Source organism: Alligator sinensis, unplaced genomic scaffold (genome assembly GCF_000455745.1).
Source record: "Alligator sinensis unplaced genomic scaffold, ASM45574v1 scaffold431_1, whole genome shotgun sequence".
In the NCBI taxonomy this organism is placed as follows: Eukaryota; Metazoa; Chordata; order Crocodylia; family Alligatoridae; genus Alligator; species Alligator sinensis.
The window spans coordinates 100,109-105,521 of NW_005842841.1; the positions used below are offsets into that span (position 1 = coordinate 100,109).

General features: G+C 35.6%; 1 long non-coding RNA gene across 1 annotated transcript in view; it reads right to left on the reverse strand.

Moving 5' to 3' along the window:
* The window catches only part of LOC106722897, a 44,538-nt gene extending 40,543 nt beyond the window's left edge, over nt 1-3,995 (reverse strand). Inside the window, exon 1 of the long non-coding RNA XR_001358909.1 lies at nt 3,881-3,995. This is a non-coding gene — a long non-coding RNA (uncharacterized LOC106722897). The remainder of the gene's footprint in view (nt 1-3,880) is intronic.
* Between the last annotated feature and the right edge of the window lie 1,418 nt (nt 3,996-5,413).

Sequence of the window (5,413 nt, forward strand, 5' to 3'; positions counted from 1 at the left end):
AGAACTGGTGCTGCCTCCTACCCTGGGGTTCTTTAAGAGGAGGCTGAATGAACACCTTGCTGAGGTCGTTTGCCCCCAGTGCTCTTTCCTGCCATGGCAGGGGGTCGGACTTGATGATCTGTCAAAGTCCCTTCCGACCCTACAAACTATGAAACTATGGAAGTGACAATGAATAAATTGTCAAGGGCTGCCCAACAGCTAAGAGAGCTACAGGGTTCTATAACATCATCACTGTCTGAACTTGGAAGGCAAGCTTTAAACAATGCTAGGGTACTCCCAACTTGGCACAAGGTTTCCCAGTTAGAACCACTACTGACAATCAGAGCACTTGAAAAAGCCCAGAACAACACGGGTCTCACATTAACTTGTGCACAAGCACAGAGTTGGGTGCAAAACTTACTAGGTGGTATAATTCAATTGGAATATTCAGGAATCATTCCCATCGAAATAAGACGTTTAATATCTAGGATTGCTACTGAGACATAAAATTGTCTATCAGATTGGTGGTTATTAGAACATTTTGAATACTGCCCCCATCAAAAGGTTGTAATAGCTAGGCTGTCTACAATTATAAGGGCAAAGGTAAAAACGATTAGCCCTATTATTTACAGCGAAAGAAGGATAAATGGATCCATAATGAGACCAAAAATAAATGCTTTCTAGATCATTCCAAGTTCTTATGAATTAATAGATGTATGTCATTGCAAAGTAAATAAGAATAGATACATTTATAAAAGTAGTGATGACATTGTAAGAGATACTTGTAACAATAATAGGAATATATCATACTACAATTAGAGTATAGTATTATATGTGACAAAAATATCTCTACTGCTATATACGTAATAGATAGTCACTGTATTTGTATAAGTACTTGGTGTACTACTCTGTTATTGAACTATTGGTATGAAGTTTCCATTACTTGGAAGAATAATATGTTTTGTTGACGCAAGGTAGCGCACATGTCTGGATGTGATGTTGATATTAGCATACTGGTTACCTACAATATGTCGGTGGGGGAAGATTTCATCCTGTATGACTGACTAATACCCACACACATTGGTATGAATCTGACCCTCTTAAAGGAAATAATAATACATAATGGTATTACTAAATTATTGGAGGCCAATGAAGAAAAAGCTGAGAAGAGAATGGTTGGGAAATTGAATGAGGAATTAGTCAAATGGAAGCCTATGGATGAGAAGTATATGAGTATGGATGAAATAATGAATGAAGGATACCATCAGAGGTATGTTTGAGATATGATGGATTCAAGTTGTCAATAGTTGTTGAGTTATTAGTTTCTCATGTTGTTTGATTAAAGTCATAGAGTCATGATCATACCCTAAGGAAAGTCCCTCTCCGAAGTAAAATGCAATGTTGCCATAATGTCTTGGGCATGGCATAGGGAATAAATCAGGAATGAGGCTGCCATGACTCAGCCCCTTGTATCAATTGTGGTGGTACTTTGTTAGTTGAGTTATCACAAAGGTATCAAGGAGAGGACTGTTGAGGGTGAAACTGGGACTGACCTATGGCTATAGTATAGTTATTGTTTCTATGGAATTCCATTGAGATTTATTATAAGTTGGCCAGCTCATGCACTCTGTATGACCCAATAGACTTTAGGCTTGGGTCATCACCTAAGAAGGCTCTAGAAGTGGAGAGTCAGGTGCACATTTGTGTGTCATGTGCTACCTGCTGGAGGAACATGCACAAAGGCCTTTTAAATGACCCTGTAAGTGTAGGGCTCTCAGTGTGTGTGTGTGTGTGATCTAAAATAATAACAAAATCATTAAGACTCTAACACTGGGCATATTTTAGGCTGTTTTTATCACAGATGTATTAACTTCAATTACTTTGGAAACTGAATATCTTTATGTTCTATATATGTCTATAATCTCAGTTTCTTTCCCATTAATTTCTGAGTATTTTTACAAACCTGTATCTCTCTCCAGTGTTTTCCATGTACTATCCTTTATATGTGATATTAATATGCTCTTTATTCCTTTCTCCAAATGATTAATGAAGATGTTAAGGCCAGTTCTAACATAATTGTCTGCACTAGAAGATAGCTGTCAGCAGTCAGTCCATTGCCATCTGTCATTAGCTTTATTTGTGCTCCTTTTGCCACATTTCAATCTATAGAGGATATGGCACATATCAGGCAGGGGAAGCCTTTACAGGACATGGAATTTGAATAGAGCAATCAGCTTGTGCTGTGAGGCCCCAAAGGCAGAGGAGAGCAGGCAAGACCTGGGGAAGGGATCACTGAAGCTCAAAGTCCTGTTGTATATTCACTTTCTATCTGCGGCATCTATTTAAATCTTTGATGAGCACCACTGCTCTTATCCTGATGTCAATTCTGATGTTTATCAACTGTCCTGAAGGAAGTATTGTTAGTAGGAACAGCTAAAAATTAAATAATCAAGACTTTTTCTGTAATCACTCAGAAAAGAGGATTCTTTCACTGTTCCCCTTTAAAAATACAGTTATTTGAAACAAGGAAAAGTAGATTTTAAATGGGGGGACTGCTATCTTTGTAAAAATTTGTAGTGGGAACATCTGCTTCCAGACAAATCTATTCACCTGAAGTGTTTTCAGCTAAAGCACTGCAGGAAGGAGAGTCAGCAAGTGAAGCAAAAGTTCATTGATTTCTTTAGATCAGGCTGAGAGAAATTCAAAAAGTAAACAAACTTAATATATAGTGACAAGTAAAATCAATTTTTATCTTCAATCTTAATAAGTGACAGGGAAGTGTTATTAGTAACAAATGCATTTGTTTACAATAGGTTGCAACATCAACACAGCAAGTACTGTGCATTTTTAAGTTATTGCTTGGCACAGTTTATAGCACTAAATGTTTTAAAACTTCATAGTTTTTCTAGTAAAACATTTTATGTGACTGGAGTTGAGCAAAGAATGAAGCATTTTTATTTAAAATGCTGTTAAAAGATATCAGCCAAAGAAACCTTTGCCTCTACAATATACATCTCTACTACTGATACGTCATAATATGACATAAAATAGAAATAAAATTTCAACTCTTATTTTAAATCATTAAAGATAGCTTCTGCTTAGTAGCAGCTGAAACATCTTATCTTTTTTACATCAAAGAGTCTGTTGTACAGTACATGTTATAATGGAACAGTTTGACTTTGTACATGGAATATGATTTAAACATACCCCCAAGTAGGCAAGGAAGAATATATCAACATGTCAAAAAGCTCCCTCCTTAAACACCACCACCACCTGAAAAAATGTTTAAAGTAATGATATTCCAGACTAGCTCTTTTTTGGACCAATCTGGAGGTACCCATGGAAGCCTATTCTCAGGGTTAACTTGGTTAGGTTTCTGGTTGTTGCTAAACACAGGAAGTAAAAAAGAGAGACTGCTAACTGATATTTCTCCCTAGCTTTCTCTGAGTTTGTATTCTGTTTAGCTCTTCTTTAGTATGAACCAATCCCTGTAATTGTTTCATACAGTTATTTGGAGTGAGATTTGCAGAGCCACAAATGGTAATGAAGCACTGACTTTCAAAGGAAATAAGGTGCCAAAGGTCACATCTCTACAGCTTCCCCTTCACCCTTAGGTCCATCCTGACAAAATAAGGTCTGCCCACTTATTCCCATTGAAATACATCAGAGATCAGCAATTAGGCAGAACAGAGTTGGCTTGGAGCAGTTCAGAGCATCTCACTTTCCAGTTTATTATTATCATTCACATATTTAAATTTCACAAATGCATAACCAAATATAAAACAATACTGGTCTCAATACTTCATATACAAGAAAGTTTGTGACTGAGACAGAAGGTAGGGAACATGAGGGTGGCACTAACTAGTTCAGAGAGGCATGAGCATTTCATAACATAACTTACTTCATCAGATGCTAGCAACTTCCTTTATCAGATGACAGAGAGTTAGTGACCTAACAGCAAGTTTTTCATTCAGCAAATCAGATACCATTAAATGGAGTTCAAAGTTGTTTAGACAAACTTCATCAATGAGTTCTCTAGAAAAAAAAAAAAAATCATCCCATAATGAGCTGGAAGCTATTACCATACACATCTTTGAACAAATACGCAGTAATTATAATGGAAGCATAAGCCTCTAATGGGATGGTTTAAAAAATGGTCTCTTTCAAGCAAGATTTCCTAATTTTTCACTGGTTTCCATCTCTCACTCAGTAAATTATGATTCAGTGCATTTCCCAATTAACTTTGTGCTTGATTAGGCAGGAGTATTTTCCACACTTTTAAATGTTAATACATTGTTTTCATATTTCTACTTCATTTTAAAATAATGTTATGCTTGAAAGTTACCAGTCCATTTACTATTGTAAAATACAGAAATGATTAGGGGTGGAAATTGATATAATTATGTAAATACATAAGTGTTTACTGATTGTCTCTTGCAACTACCTAAACATTATTTAAAAACAGGGCTGGCCAGAAAACAAGAATTCAATGAAGTGAAAAGCACTGAGAATTTGACTTTTTTCCCATTCCAGTGCAGAACAAAAGGATAACCAATAGCCTAGTGACTGTGGCATGCTGATGTTGAGGTATCTAGCTTTTTATATATATGTACATACATACATACACACATTTATATAAGTAATTGATAAGAAATTCTAGTCTGTCCCCAAGAAAATTATTCCTGGCAAAAATTTTCATTGAAACTGACCCTTTCCCACAAAAACAAAAAACAACAAAAAAAAAGATTTTCTAATGAGCAATATTTTATTGGAAGTACCTGAGACTAGCTCTAAAGTTGGAAAGTAATTTGTAAAGATGAAAAAGCAATTTGCTGTCACCCATTGTATATCATTCAAAGATAGGTTTTGGCACAGTTACCAGTAAAATAGCTAGTATATTCTGTGCAATAGCATTTCTTTTATCAAAATATGCTTATAAAGAAATGGTTTTAAATAAAATATCTTAAATGTGAATAGCTAAGGAAAAATGTGAGAGACAGAAGCAAGCATGTACAAATGTTGTTTTCATGGTTCTTGTTAGTTTGTCTAGCGTCTGCAGAATAAGAATACAAAATACAGAGCCAATATGCCTGGCTGATAGTTACAAATGTAATTTTTTTAATTAGTAGTAAGCACACCATGTTATTTCAGTAATTAGAAAGGAAACATAATTTGTTTAATTTATGTTCATATACTTAATACATAATATGACACTCACTTGTTTCTGTGTCATTTTCTAGCAACCTCCAAAATGAGCCAACAGTGTGCTTTTGTTGCAAAAAAAGCCAACCATATACATGGGTTGTATCAATAGGAGTGTCACTTTCCAACCAGGGAAAAGTGATTCTTCCATTCTATTCAGCATTGGTGAGACCTCACCTGGAGTAGTGTGTCCACTTTTGGGCACCATACTTCAAGTAGCATGTGGACAAAC